Source organism: Pinus tabuliformis, chromosome 3_2 (assembly GCF_031772625.1).
Source record: "Pinus tabuliformis cultivar Carrire ecotype Pingquan chromosome 3_2, CPIR1, whole genome shotgun sequence".
Classification (NCBI taxonomy): Eukaryota; Viridiplantae; Streptophyta; class Pinopsida; order Pinales; family Pinaceae; genus Pinus; species Pinus tabuliformis.
The window spans coordinates 30,444,736-30,461,433 of record NC_142302.1 but is presented as its reverse complement, the minus strand read 5'-3'; positions in this window follow the sequence as shown (position 1 = coordinate 30,461,433).

Below are 16,698 nucleotides of genomic sequence, written 5' to 3'. Positions count from 1 at the left end.
GAGGTTTTTGCGCCATCCTATAGCCTCGTGCTATGCTAGATCCATGCAGATCCATATAACCTTAGCTTTCTCTTACCGTGCTGATTACAAATCTAATTTATTTGATTAAGTATTATAACCCAGATCTACTTAGAGAGGTCTTTAAGCAAACATTTATTACTTTAGTTTAGTTCGCATATTAAGATTAAACCCGATTCACAATATTCAATAATGCGCATAAATCATGAACAGTTGTATTAACCATACAAAAGCATATTCGTGATAATTCAGATCTACCACAGAAATTCATAAGAAACTTATCTTTATTCCCAATTTACCACCACTACATCCAAATCAGCCATGCGCACTCAGCTGCAGGGGTCCGTGCACACAACTGTGGACTCTTTTAGGCCTCTACGTACACAACTGTAGAGCCTCTTTCCTCTACCCAAACCCTCGACTCAGACTTACAAACACTTTCAAACTGCTTCCCTCAATCACCCATTACATCTTTGATTCCAAATTCATACCAAAACTTAGCTACTCTACCCATAGAGCCTTGCTCTATTTATACCTTTCCATGGACCACGATCCATAGGTGGGCCGACTCAACTTACATTTCTTTACATTATTTTTGGGCGGACTACCCTTTTCACTTTGACTTATTACAAATTGCGCTCCACGCATCTCATGGAGTCTTTACCCTGCTCTTACCCAAAATTGTGGGCTTCGCACACCATACCCGTTGTGTGGGGCTTCCGCTACCCAACAATCCTCCAACACAATCATCGTGACTTGTCCCGAGTCACTCGCCGACGCGGTGAGACGCTCTGCCTTGGCTTCGTGGTTCACCTCCCTTTGAGTGACGCTCGTCATTGTGCTTCTCCTTTGTTGTCTCCTGCAATGCTTCGTCTAGCTCCAACTTCGTTGTTGCTCCTACTTCGTTGTTGCTCCTACTTCTAGCAACCGATAATGCTCATTCTGCTCTACTCAGTTAACACAGAACATGCCCTCATAGGATTTTAGCATGAGTGGGGAAGCCACAGACGGGACTCCCTAGTACCACCGCAGCCACTTTCGACCTTCGAATCTTCTCTTCGCACTATCTGTTGCAAGTTGTGTTGCAATTTTGCAAGACCCTTGCTGTTATCTGCAAGATCCCAATTTTGAAGAGACAGCAAATCCGACTTATTATCCGCATATCTGACCATGGTCTCCATTTTTCGATCCTTTCACTTTTTTGTTGTAGCTCGCCGGCCTACCCCCGGGCAGGGCGACAGCATCTGAAGCAATTCTGCTTCATGTCTCCCCTTTTCCGGTACGTCCCCTACCGTTGATGCTATAGTCTGCGGGATGCTTGTAGCTGTCACCACCATACTCCTTAGAGAGTCCTGCTTCTTCATTGTCCATATCACCACCCTCGGGCTTACTCCTTGTGCAGAGAAAATAAACAGCTCCATATGGATACCCAGTATATGTTTTCCAGAAGTGTATGCCACCTAGTGGATTCCCCTTGGTGATTTATAAGCCATGCGAATTTCAAATTTACTGATTCCCACCTGTTCTAGCGCCTTCGTGTAAAATATGTGGCGGATCATGTCGTATATGACTCGTACTTCCATTCTTAATTGCCCGCCGCTCGCTCGCTTTTGCCATAATGCAGACATCGTGTCATGAATAGTGACATAAACAGTCACCTTTCTTCGTAGGCACGCAGTGGTGCACTTCTAATCGCGCAACCGTGAACTTATCGCTACTCTAGATTGACGCGTAGCCTGGTACTCGCACCTTCCTCTAGACTGCTTTACCATCCCGTGCTCTCTTTCAACTGGTTGGAGCGGTGAGACTGTTCCTCAAACGGTTAGTCAGACGGCCAACCTGCCCATGTAGAGCTTCAGGCGACTGCCATTCACTCGGCCCAAGAAGGGGTCTCCATTAAGTTTAGCCAGCTGAACCGTGCCCCCATCGGTAACTTCCTTGACCACATAGGGTCCCAACCAATGCATTCAGAGTTTGCTAGGGAATTTTTCAAATTTACTATCGTATAGCAGCACTAAATCATTCTCCTTGAACGTGCGCACTTTGATATGGCGATCATGCCATGCTTTCTCGCATTGTTTTTGTACTTGCTGATGGAACCCAACCAAAAACCATTCCTCTTCCAATTCCTCTAGCTACGCGAGCCATTCCTCCAAAGCCCTGTGATCTGCCATACCTGTGATTGTCGCGATCCGTAGACTAGGCACAATATATTCCATAGGCATAACGGCCTCTTTGACATAGACTAACCGAAATGGTGTCTGGCCCGTCAACTTCTTGCACATAGTTCAGTATGCCCATAGCATAGCAGGGACGTGCAAGTCCCAATCGTTGCCCTATGCATTACAGACCTTGGTCAATGCGGTCTCTAAGATTTTTTTGAATGCTTCCATGATCCCATTTTCTTGCGGGTGGTGTAGCGTACTCTGTTGGTGATAAATCTAGAATTCCTTTGTGAGCACACTAATTGTTTCATTTAGGAAATGCATTCTCTGATCACTCATGAGAATTTTGGGACATCCAAACCTTGTGAGTACATTTTTGAACAAAAACTTTGCAGCTGTCGTAGCCGTGCAGTCCTTAACCGGTTGTGCCTCTGCCCATCGGGTCAAATATTCGATCACGGTGATGATATAGAGTGCACCTGTCTTCCCTCTTTGTTCGATGGGTCCCACGAAGTCGATTTCCCACTTTTCGAATGGTTGTAGTGTCATCTGTGGCTAGAGCGGCATTTCATCCCTCCTCAAGGGTTTTCCCATCCGTTGACATATGTCGCAGGCCCGACAATGAGCTTTCGAATCCTGATGCAAAGTGGGCCACCATAATCCTACGCAAAGAATCTTCTGGGTTGTGGTGCAACCCGCATAATGTCCGCCAGCAACCCCTGCATGTGCTTCTACCAAGATCTGTCCTCGCTCGAACTCCGAGACATACCTACATAATATTTCATCTTTACCCATCTTGTAGAGATGTCCTGTAATCACGGTGAAGTCTGCAGCACATATTACTAGTTATTTCTTCTGCTGAATAGAATATCCCTGCGGCGCGGTTCCTGTAGTTAAGAAATGGATTATATCCTCAAAATGGCCATCTGAGACATGTATCACATATAGCTATGCATCCGGGAGTCTGCCCTCTAGATTTTTGGGTTCCTCGCTAGTCTCAATTCGGGATAGGTGATCTAGGTCTACATTGAGGCATATCAGATATACGACGACCTCAAAGTCATATTCCTGAAATAACAACAACCATCGACAAATGCGCCCCCCTAACACAGGCTTGTTCACTAGGTATTTTAATGCTGAGTGATCAATATACATCTTAAAGTGGCCTCCAAGCAAATAGTGGTGGAATTTTTGAAGTGCGTATACCATTGCTAATCCCTCATGCTTAGTGGTGGAGTAATTTTTTTCAGCTTTTGACAATCGACTGCTTGCGAATGCAATCAGATGGTCCAGTCCTTCCACTCCTGGTTGAGTAAGTACCACCCCCAGCGCGATACATGACGCGTCAACATGCACATGAAACTTGACGTCCCATTTCGAAAAGACCAATATAGGGGCTGAAGCCATCTTCTCCTTAAGCGTCTCCAGGCTTTTGTTGCATTCCTCATTCTAGAAATAAGTAGCGTCCTTCTTCAGCAATTATTCGATCGAAGCCGTGATCTGGGTGTAACTTTTGATGAACTTCCGATAGTAGCCCGTGTGACCCAGAGTGGCGCGTAATTGTTTGACACTCTGCGGTGCTTGCAGATTGAGTATGACAACGATCTTTGCCGGATCCACCATCAAGCCTTGCTTACAAACCACATGGCCCAGCAGGTTCCCGAACGGGACAAGGAAAGTACACTTCTTGAGATTCAGTGCAATCTGGTGTCGGCGACAAGTATCCAGCATTAACCGTAAGCTCGCTACATGCTTCTTGACTAGTCCAAACACAGTCCAGTCGTCCAGATAGACCTCTAAGAACTTGTGTATAAATTCTTTGAATGTTGCTACCACTATTCGTGAAAATATCGCCGGCGTGTTCTTCAGACCAAAGGGCATCACCATGTACTGAAAGCAACCCCATTCAGTGGTGAACGTCATTTTACTCCTATCTTCTGGCGCGATCTTGATCTGGTGGTATCCTGAGAACCCATCTGTGAACGAGTAGGCTTCCTTCTCCCCCACATTTTCTAGTACCTCATCTATAAATGTGTTGGAAATGGGTCGTGAACATAGGAATCATTAAGCTTCCTGAGATCCACGCAGATCTGAATTTATCCCTTCTATTTCTTTTCCTACACAACCATTAGACTTCCCCAATCAGACTCTTCGATGGGCTCAATGATTCCTGCTGCCAACATCTTGTCCAGTTCTTCGCAAACCTTTGCTTTATATTTTGGATTCAATCGGTAGGGTTGCAGCTTAACTAGTTTCACGTCTGGCTTCAATGTTATCTTCATCACTCCCACATTCCCTAGGATCCCCTTTAGCTCCATGATCTTTGTTGGAAACAAGTCTCAATATCCATGGAGAAATTCGATGACCTTTTCTACTGTAGTGTCATCCCAATAGTCCCCGAGAATTGCATACTTCGGCTCTTCTTCGCTTCCTATATTGACGTGTTTTGTTTTCAACAATGCCATAATATGAGGATCTTTGATTTCGGGTCTGCACACCTCGTTGCTTCCCTCTAATTCTGGAATATTGACGTTTTGCGGATCATCCTCATCATCTTCTACCTGTACATTATAGCATGCAAGGGCCTGGCTCAGCTGCTGCGACTAGTCGGGCTGCACAGGTTCTTCTAGTTCTATTGGTGTCTTGAAAATGGCGGCCTTTACCAGCTGGAGCGCTTCATCTATAGGGTCCACCCATTGATCTTCAAAGACGAATTTCACTAAGAACCCTTCGTGTAAGATATCCCACTCACTTGTGTCATGCCGGAGCTCTGCTTCAGTATACCAGTTTTTGGGAATAACATCCAGGGTGTGATAGAATAAGTGCACCCATTCTAGCTGAGGTTCCTCTCCGTAGGCTTTGGTCCATCTGGTAAGGTGCATGCACAGGTCATCACATCCATCGTATTTCTCTATTATCCATACTTCTGGCTTCGCAAATCTGATCTTCATCATACGTCTGCAGACGCACCAATCCTCAAAAGTCCCTTCATGTGTTCCTCACCATCGTGCAGGTGTTGCGCACAACGCCCACCTCATTGTATCAAACCGTTGGTGCTCTGGTACTGTGATTTCAAACTTGGTCAATAATTCATCTATCATTGTCAGCCCATCATATGTCGGCAATTCTCAATTCTAGGCTTTCACGCAGTACAAAGATTTTGTCATCATGTTACAATGCAGTGTGCTTACTCTGCTCAACCTAGTGCGCCACTACTCGTCTTCCTCATCTGAATCGGAAGTGCAGGATACTTCATAGCCTCATGGGGTTCTACTGTCCTCCGTTGCATTGACCCATGCTTGCCTTTGTGCAGTCATTCTATAGCTACAATCTGTGTCATCATTGCTTTCGCCGTTGCGCACAGGTTCCAAATAGCATGGTCCTTCAGTCGGATCTAATGGAATGACTATGCAGAGTGACCTTGTTTCAAATACCATTGTCCGCTTCTTTAGGTTAATAACCCCATTCATGTCGATAGCCCAATATATTCCTAACAATGTCGGATAGGACATACTTTCATCCATGAGCTCAATAACTTCAAAGTCCGTCTGAGTACTTGCACCGTTAAGGTCTACCGTAACTCCTTGCAGCCTTCCCATAGGTAGCACCTTTTGCTGATTTTCCATCCACAGTCGGATGGAAGACCATTGTAGTGTCGGCTTACCCATGCGCTCCCAAGTCTATTTAGGTAGTACGTTGGCATCTGAGCCTAGATCCAGAATGACATGATCCATCTCATAATCACCGATCTGTGTAGTTAGTTGCATTTCCCTCCTAGTCTGTAACGCATGACTTCCTAGTTTTCGAACTACGCAAGGTTCACTCCATCATGTGCATCTATTTATCAGTTCCTGTAAGCCTCTAATGGCCCTATTGTCGTAAAGCAACTTTATACATGTCTCTAAAAAGGTAGTTATCATCGAGGGATCCCTAACCGGTTCAGGTTGATCCTTACTACCTGGAGTAGAGACTTCCGCAAAGCTCTCCCAAGCTTCCAGATATGTCTCCTTACCCACCCTTGCATCGTCCGTACTTAAGCCCCTCTTATCCGTTCCTGTAGTTGTGCCACTTCTCTGTACCATGTTGATTTTGGGATCTTCCTCATGAGGTTCAGACCTCATCATTTGCACATTCTAGGTCGTTGTTGGTTGCACTACCATCTTTTCCCAAATCTGCGCTATCAACAAAGGACAGTCTAGAAGCTCATGATCGAATTACTCACAATAGCTGCACGAAATTCTGGTTGGGTTGGTACAATCACGTGCGTAATGTCCTGGTCCTCCATAGTTGTAATAGATTAGCTGCCCATGACCCCTTCCTAGTCCCATTCCGCCCTATCCTCGAATGTGCCCTTGGAACCCACCGCGCACAATCGCCATGGATGGATCCTGACTTCGCGCCTCCATCTGCATTCTATAGGTATATGACTGATCCATCAGCATTTGATAGCTACGACAATCCCTTTCTTCATGGCCTACTAATCTACAAAAGTTTCAAAAGAGCTGCTAGGGGGTCTGGTTGTATTTTTGTAATAGATGACAGTTATCAGTGTTATGCTTTCCTCCCACTTGACAAATTGTGCACCAGAGTGGGGTGGTTGTGCTCGGCCCTGCCTGTGCCTCTCGTTGCAATGGTGTTGGTCCCCCTGTTACCACAAAATTCACCGAGACCAGACAGTGATCTTTATCGTGTCCCTGACTCTTACACCTTACACACCATACTTCCTCCCGGACTTCTGATCGTGGTGTCTATTCTTGTTTTAACTTCTGCATTTCCAAGCATAAATTTTGGACCTGCACTTGAATTTGCTGAACTCCCAACACTGGGTCCGGTATCAAGGTCTCGTGCAGCCACATTGCTGCCTCTAGTGCTTCAGCTTGGGTTGAGATATTTTGTTGTAACAGAGCCAACTTCAGATATGGCGTTAATGATGCGACGAACCAAGCACAATGCTACTCATCCGTTAGTGTCATGTTGGCCTCATAGATAGCACTTTTCAACCTCTGATCTAAATCCCACAGAGTTTCACCTGGCATCATTACAATCTCTTTGAACCCTACGACCAACTGTTTTCCTAACTTCAGCCGGCTAAATTCCCGTTTTAATTCGGTCTGGATTTCCGCTACCCCCGCCGTTGGGTTATTGCTTGAATACTTCATGTACCATGTCAGCGCTCGGTCCTGCAGTGCGCTGACTAAGGTAGCTTTCCTGATATTATCATCCATGATTTGTTGCACATTCCATATTGATGTTAGCACAAACCAGAATTGCTTCGGGTCTTCGCCTCCTGCTCCCTTGAATATCGGCAGCTGAATCGTGCTTGCCATAGTTACCCTTGATCTATTACCGTCCCTGATCCCTTCGATCCTTCAACGTTTTTCTCTCCGCATTCCACACCAGACACCCCTTAGGAAAATCCCAGTCCTGGCAATGGAACCATTTGTTGGCTTATATGGGCCTAACCCAGGTTCAGAAGAATTATTTAGCCAAGCAATCCCACAACTACCGGCCCTTTCAGAAACAGCCCGCGAAGCGCGTACTGAGGTCTCACCCGAGGTAGCAGGGGAGGGTGCTGGAACTAGGTTTCCGCGCCCTTGGGATGTCTAGATGTGGTCTGAGAGGTTCGCGCGCCGTCCTGCAGCCTCGCACTGTGCTAGATCCACGCAGATCCAGATAACCTTAGCTTTCTCTTACCATGCTGATTACAGATCTAATTTATTTGATTAAGTATTATAACCTAGATCTACTTAGAGAGGTCTTTAAGCAAACATGTATTACTTTCATTCAGTTCGCATATTAAGATTAAACCTGATTCACAAGTATTCAGTAATGCACATAAATCAAAACAATTGTATTAACCATACAAAAGCAAATTCGCGATAATTCAAATTTACCACAGAAATTCAGAAGAAACTTATCTTTATTTCCAATTTACCACCACTACATCCAGATCTGCCCTGTGCACTCAGGTGCAGGGGTCCGCGCACATAGCTGCGGACTCTTTTAGGCTTCTACGCACACAGCTGCAGAGCCTCTTTCCTCTACCCAAACCCTTGAATTGGACTTACAAACGCTTTCAAAATGCTTCGCTCAATCACCCATTACATCTCCGATTCCAAACTCATACCAAAACTTAGCTACTCTACCCATAGAGCCTCGCTCTATTTATACCTTTCCATGGACTGCAATCCATAGGTGGGCCGACTCAACTTACATTTCTTTACATTATTTTTTAGCAGACTACCCTTTTGAATTTGACTTATTACAAATCGTGCTCCACGCATCTCGCGGAGTCTTTACCCTATTCTTACCCAAAATTGCAAGCTTTGCGCCCCATACCTGTTGCGCGGGGCTTCTGCTACCCAACACTGAAATTGGCCCATCGGCATCGTTTCTATTTGCATCTAGGCAAGTCAATAGAAGAGATTCATTTTAAATCAAGTTCATGAAGAAAATATTTTATGGAAGATGTTTCTTTTATGTCAAGGAAGACATAGTAATATTTTTTACTAAATTTGAATAACAATAGTATCTACTCTGTATCTCCTGTATCTCATTATTTTTATCTCCTGTAACTCATACAGAAAGTGGGGTAATAGTGGGCATGTAGCATCAAGCTCCAATCCTTTTAATCAAAAGTTCTACATGCAAACCTTTGTGTCACTTGCGCCGCAAAGCCTTCACTGTAGAGTGTAGAGTTAACACTACCTCTGGATGACAAAAGCTACACATACCTTTTGACTTGGTTTTTCCACCTTTTTTCCATTCTTTATTTGGAGTCTGGGACAACAAGCTCCACATACTTTTTTTCCATACCTCTATGTGACTGTAACTTTGCACATTTTCTTTGCTTCAACCAATATCAAAAGCATTTGTGAGCTTCTTTCAAGGCATGAATACATGCTTCAATCATGGAAATTAGCAAAGTTTCTATAGCAAAAAATAACCATGGAGTTATCCTTTTCCATTTCAAATATGTTAGGATTCTATTGAGAGTTTTTTAGAGATAATTATTAACTAGCCCTCTACTTTTCCCTTTTCCTTAATATATACTACATCTCTTATTACATTTCTAATCAAAAGACTTACATGAAATACAGGATCGAAGGGCCAAGAACTTTTCATAAATGCTTCCTTTTCCAGTAGAAGAATAAATGGTCAACATGTCAGCTTGGCTCCAATTTCTTGGGAATTAATAATTGTTTTGAAAAATGACTACTCTTCTTTGAAACTATAGCTATGTTTAAGCTTTGAAAATGGATTTTCCTCCAAATTGATCTTCGAAAGGTCCTTATTAAAGGCTTATCTATATCTCCTCCAGTAGAATGAATGGATTGTATGTTGAAAATTATAGCAGGCTCCCTTCTGAAAAGCCTAATCATCTCATTGTCACCAAGAGCTCTTCATTTTCCCCGAATTGGACCCAAAACGACATTGAGTACTTAATTATGATCCAACCTGAGAAATTTTGGTTGACATTGCAACTCAAGAGCTATTAAATTTAAATTGCACTAATATGATTCGCCATTCTTTCATTGAATAAGTATACTATTTTTTAATTTGTCATTTGTGCTTGTAGTATGTGGTACTAACCTTGTTTCACCTGAAAGGGTTTTTATTCTTGGACTATGACAATTCTAGTAAGATTTAGGCCTTTTGTAGTATTTTTACCCCATGATCATGTTTGCAAGATGTATGTCCTATGTTGAAAGAAATAAGCATTTAGTTATTACCTCCTAAACTAAAGCATTATTTCTTTTATTAGGTGCCATGTAACGTCCTCTAAAAATTGAGGACAAATGGGACGTAATATCCTATCCATCCCTGTAAACTATAGTCCTCCATAAAGGGGAAAAAACCCCAAAATACCCATTGTTGGGAATTTTTTTGGGAAACTGGGCTTAAAAAAACCAAATTTTGGATTTGGAGTAAGGTTTACTCAACCACTTAAGAATATGAAACCCCTATGGAAAATCTATAAACAAAGAAGGATTGAATTCATTTTGGATCACCAAGTGTGGATTAATTCACTTGTTCTTGAGCATTAAGTCTAATAGTTTTTGACCCCTTATATCTCTTGTCAATCTCAGTGGTGAAATATTCCACCCTAGTTGACATTCCCTTATTATCTCGATGTTTGACCACAAGGGTCTCTGGCTGGTCAGCGAATTCTATTGGATATTGGTCTCTTGTCTTTTTCTGGGCACAAGATTTATGTTAAAGGTGAATGAGTTTGGAGGATAGTGCATGATAGCTTAGTTGTGTTTGGGATACACCTCTCTTGAAGGAAGCAAAAAAGTTTTTGAGTCCTTAATATCTTGTTTTACGCAAACCACTTACCTTAGGCAGTGGATTCGTTTCTGATACCTGGAGTAGTGAAACTCTTTCCTTTATTTAGTTTTTGCATGTTGAGTTAAAAGGAGCACTTCCCTAGTTATTAATTCTCAGCTTTAGCTAAGGAAGCATGTTTGCATATCTCATATCATGTTCACTAGCGACAGACTTTAGTTGTCTTATATATCCATGCAAGGAAGGTGCATTAGGATTAGGAGTTAAGAAAGTTGAGACATTGTTGTACATGTTTCCATATTCATTTTACCTTCTAGACTAAGGGAAAAGTGAATAGTAGTGTTTGAAATTTTTAGTTATTTCTTGTTTCAAACAGTAATAAATAGTGATGTGATTTGAGTTTCAAATCTGTGTACCTGTTGTTTATTTCTTTAGTGGCATGTGCTTCCATTTTCAGAACAAGGGGTTTTTATGCAGTATCTAGCCTCTAAAGCTTCTTCAATGCAAACTAAATATCAAATCATTCCCCTCGTACTCCAAATCATCTAAGGCATCACCCTAGAGAAGTTCCAAAGTATACCAATGAGCTTTGACAGGCCAACTCCAACACCATGTCACTATATAAGTGTTGACATCACTACTACAAAAATTATTCTGAAGTGTTGCGTCCTACACCAATTCCTAAGATGGATGCCCAAAGGGGTTCTAGAACGAGGCTCAACCTTCAATACCACATTTAAGACTTTTCAAAGGGATCGATCCCTTTAAACCATAACAATTTTTACACTTTCACAATTTGGCCATGTTCCTATCAATTTATATTTTGTATTGAAAAGTCAATCCTATTTTACATGTTTATTAAATTTAGGAACAATTATAGGTCAGCTCCAGCAAAATGTCAACAAATTTTTGGGTTAGGTTGTCATTTCTCCAAATACTATCACACATGTATATATAATCACACATTTCCCTTTTTATATCTTTATTGGTTGAATAAAAAGGTTCGCTGCTTGTGTAATTATGTCCCATACCTCCACATCAGCACTCACAGATAACAATATTCTTAATTCTTCATCTGTGTGCACAGTAAAGTCCCTTTTGGTTGCTATTTTTGATGGAGAAACCTCTGACAGTACACCTTTTACGACAGAGATGTTGTTGTTGGATAGAAATCTCCAGAGGAGTCTTACACCAGACATATAAATGGCTATTGTATATCACAATAATAAGCATTAACATATGAAGATGTACAGGCCCTAAACTATGTGCATTCAATCCATTACTTTTTCTTCCATGGCAGATTTCGTTCTGCATAATAGATTTGTTATGGAACTTGAGTGTGTTCACATAAAAAATTCTAAGGCCAAACCCGGATTCTCATGTGTCATGGAAATTCAGAATATGCCTTATTCACCTAAGAACTACTTGTAACTCATCTTAGGGTACTCATGTAAAATCTCACTCATCCCACTTAACAAGTTACCAAGACAAGGCTCATCACATCCAACCTTGGTCTAAAACAATTATGCAACACAATTTACATCTTAACATGCCATAGCACCTGACATGTCTTAGAATGCCTTGACACTATGTGGCATGCATTAACATCCCCTACATTCCTTGGCATGCTTTGACACTCCCTAGCACACCGTGGCACTTCTTGACATGCCTTGATAGTTTAGCATACCTTGGAATTGCCTAGCATATAACCTTGTCACTCCCTCCTTAACACACCTAGAACTCATTGAAACTCCCTCTCACACACTCTTATTCGTTAATTTCCATGCATTTTTAACTAGTGCTTCCTTATGTTTCCTTGACACCCCCTAACACTCCCTAGCTCACCCTAGCACCTGACACATCTTGGCCTACCACCTTAACACTCTAGCATTCCTTGGCACTACATAGTATACCTTGTCACTCTCTCCTTAGCACACCTAGACATCGCTGACACTCTTGGTCACAAACTCTTATTCATTCATTTCCATGCATTTTTACCTAGTTCTCCCTTGTGTTTCCCTAGCACTCCTTATCACTCCTTGACACGTGTTGTTACACCCTAGCACCTATGACATCTTGGCATGTCGCCCTAGCCTCTAGCATGCCTTAACACTACCTAGCATACCTTGTCAATTTGTCCTTAGCACACCTAGAATTCACTGAAAATTCTAATCACAAACTCTTATTTGTTCATTTCCATTCATTTTTACATAGTTCTCCCTTGTGTTTCCCTGGCAATCCCAGCTAACACTTCCTTATATGCGTTGGCACATCTTCGCCACATGTCATCCTAGAACTCTAGAATTCCTTAGCATTGCCAAGCATACCTTCTAACTCCTCCTTAACACACTTGGAACTCACTAACACTCCATGCCACACAGTCTTATTCCTTCATTTCCATGCATTATTACCTAGTGCTCCCTTGTGTTTCCCTAACACTTCCTAACACTCCTTGGCACACATTGGCACACTATGGCACTTTTCACATCTTAGTAGGATTTCCTAGCACTCTATCGTCTATTGGAACTACTTATCATACATTGTCACTCCCTCCTTAGCACACCTATAACTTGTTAACACTCCCTATCACACACACACATTCATTCATTTACATGTAATTGAAACGAGTCCTCCCTTGTGTTTCCTTGGAAATCCCTAGCATGTGTTGGTGCCACATCCTAGAACCTAGCACACATTGGCATGCCTTAGCACTTGGCATGTCTTGACATGCCTAACATTCCTTGGAACTTTATAACATATGTTAGCACTTCCTTAAATTCCCTGCACACCTTGGCACTCCCTAGTTTTCATCCCCTCATAGATAACCTTACTTTTTTTGTGACTTGGAAACCCAACCAAGTCATTGAAAAAATAGTGTTATGCCTAGACCAAAGTCTCCCTTTGTCTCAAACTACTTTTTCCATCCTCTTATCACAATCATATGCTTTCCTCCTACAATTCCTAATATGAAATTCTCCTCACACACTTTGTCCATGGGACACCTAGAATTCACTAACACTCCCTGGCATAATCTCTTATTCATTCATTTCCATGCACTTTGACCTAGTTATCCCTTATGATTCCCTGACACTCCCAAACACTCCTCGACATGCATTGACTCTATCTGGCATATGGCAGCATGCCTTTTCATTCCCTGGCATGCCATGGCACTCCTTAATTATCATTCCCTCATAACTACCCTTATTTTATTTTAGACTTAGGAACCCAACCAAGTCCTGCCTCAACTACAACAACTTTACCAAGTTACATTTACTACAAATAGACTATGCCTTGTTCCCCTAATGGACTATAAATCATCTTAGGCTTCTCATATTCAATATTAACTCATCCCACTTAAAAAGTTACCAAGTCAAGGCTCACATCCAATAGTGCCCATGAAACAACTAAGCAACATAGTTTACATCTTCACATGCCATAACATCCGGCACGTATAACAATCCATTGGCACTACATGGCACACATTATTATCCCCTGCATTCCTTGGCAAGATTTTCCACTCCCTATTAGACCCTACCTCTCCCTAACATGCCCTGACACTCTAGCATGCATTGGCACTGCCTAGAATATACCCTTGTCACTCCCTCCTTAACACAATTGGAACTTGCTGACACTCCCTATCACACCCTCTTATCTATTCATTTCCATGCAATTTGAACTAGTTCTCCCTTGTGTTCTCATGGCACTCCCTCACATACATTAGCACACCCTAGGACTTGGCACATCTTGGTATGCCGCCCTGGCACTCTAACATTCCTTGGAACTACCTAGCATACCTTGTCACTCCCTCCTTAACACACTTAGAATTCACTGACAATCCCTGCCATGCATTGGCACACCTTAACACCTAGCACATCTTGTCATGTTTCCCTGGCCTCTATAATGCCTTAGCACTGCCTAGCATACCTTGTCACTCTCTCCTTAGCACACCCTGAAATAACTGACACTTATTGTCAGAAACCCTTAATCGTTCATTTGCATGCATTATTTTCACCTAGTGCTCCCTTGTGTTTCCCTAATCCTCCCTAACACTTCCTAGCACTGTTTGGCACACCTTGGCACCTAGCACATATTGGCTACATGTCACTCTGGCACGCTAGAATGACTTAGCGCTGCTTAACATACCATGTCACTCCCCTCTTACCACACCTGGAACTCATTGACACTCCCTGTCAAACACTATTATTCATTCATTTCCATGCATTTTGACCTAGTGCTCCCTTTTGTTTCCCTAACACTCACTAACACTCACCACACATTGGCACACCTAACTGCAATGAGTTTCACTAATATTCAATCCAGAAAACCTTCCAAATTTTAGCCAGTTACTTGTTCTTCACTAAGATATTAGGGTTAAGTTTATTGTATAATGTTCAGTGTGAAAATATTACTAGGTGTTTTTATCGCATAGAGTAATTATGACCTTCCCCATGTACACAAGGATAACTGAGAAGTGTTTCCCATAATCATGCAAGTGGAACTTCAACATGTACATCAGGGTAACCACAAAATATTTATCATATTTACACAATGCAAGGTGATAGTAAAATATTTACATTATATACATGAATGTACTAAGATCAGGACCATTAGCATCATATCTACATATTTACCACAAGACGAGGGTCATTACAACCCCTTAAAAATAGCCATAAGGCCTTCTTCTTTTGTATCTCCTTGACCATAAGGGTTTAATTGAAAAACACATAGTTCCTTTAAAGATTTGTAGGTTGAGGAAGCCACTTCAAGCCCTTGAACTTAAAGATAATCAAATATTTGCAATTTGTTACAATAATAAGTCCATTATGCACACTCCTCATCTTAGAGTTGCGTAGTGAGGGAGAATACTTGATTGATGCCAACCTTGTAAATGAAAAAAATTTCCTACTCATTGGTTGAACACTCCACCACTAGTTGACACCACTAACACACACCAAAAGTCCAAGATACCAATAATATGTGCCCTACACCCAAGGGCTTAGATTACACCTCCATAAAATGTACCTTCAACTTTATATGTCCCAAAACAGTAATATCCTAACCCTAGCCTATTTGTTATATTTTTGTAACTTTCTCCTTAACTAACATTTGTTTTTAATTATTTAATCCACTTACCATATATACTCTCTTGTTTACACCCACCTAGTATACAAGAACACTTATGTTTTTAATACAACCGAGTTAAGAGGGCATGTTTCTTTCTTACACTTAAATGTTTTCAATACAACCGAGTTAAGAGCACTGTTGGAAATAATACTGAGAGGGGGGATGAATCAATATTTACAAATCAATAACTTTTCATTTCCATAATCAGATTTATATATGCTACTTCAGTGAAGGGAACTCGCGTGTGCATGCAACTGTTCTTAAGGAAACCAGCGTATATCCAGTGAACTTATGATTCAGTTAATTCATCATATGTTGAACTTTAATAAGTGCATCAGTACTTTATTAAACATTAAATAGTAACCATTTGTAGTAATAACAGAATAAACCATCACACATAAGCAACACACATGAACACCAAGATTTAAGGTGGAAACCTAATGTGGGTGAAAACCACCTGTTGTTGTTGTCTTTGTCTTCTTTTTAATAATAAAAAAATTTGTTTATATTCTTGTACTGGTTCAGACTCATACTAGTACGCAGGCACACACCTGCAGAAGGCTACAACCTTATCTCTTTTTACAGTTGCTACCGGAAGGGAGATAAAACCCCTAGATCTTGCACTAGCCGATCTGTTTACTAGTACGTTGGCGTCGACCTACAGAAGGATCTAACCTTCACTCATTTTCCAACTACTACTGGAAGGGAGCTCCAACCCCCTGCCTCTTGTATTGGTCGATATGTTTACCAATACATAGGTGCTAGCCTATAGAAGGCTACGACCTTCCCTCTTCCTCCAAGGACCACGTTTCATGAATTTTTCAGACTGGATACTCCTGGAACACAACACCACAATATAAAGGCCACGTTTCATCCAATTTTCATACTGGACCCATCAACAACATTGAAGCTCAAAATTACTCACCACTGCAATACAACCATCAAATACATCTGCATCAACCAATCACTAAAACCCAATCATCAATCTCTGATATAACTTAAACCCAATCATCACTCTTTGATATAACTGAAACAATCAATCATTGAAACCTCTGAACCTCTGACACAACTGAATCAAACAATCACTAAAACCTCTCGTGTA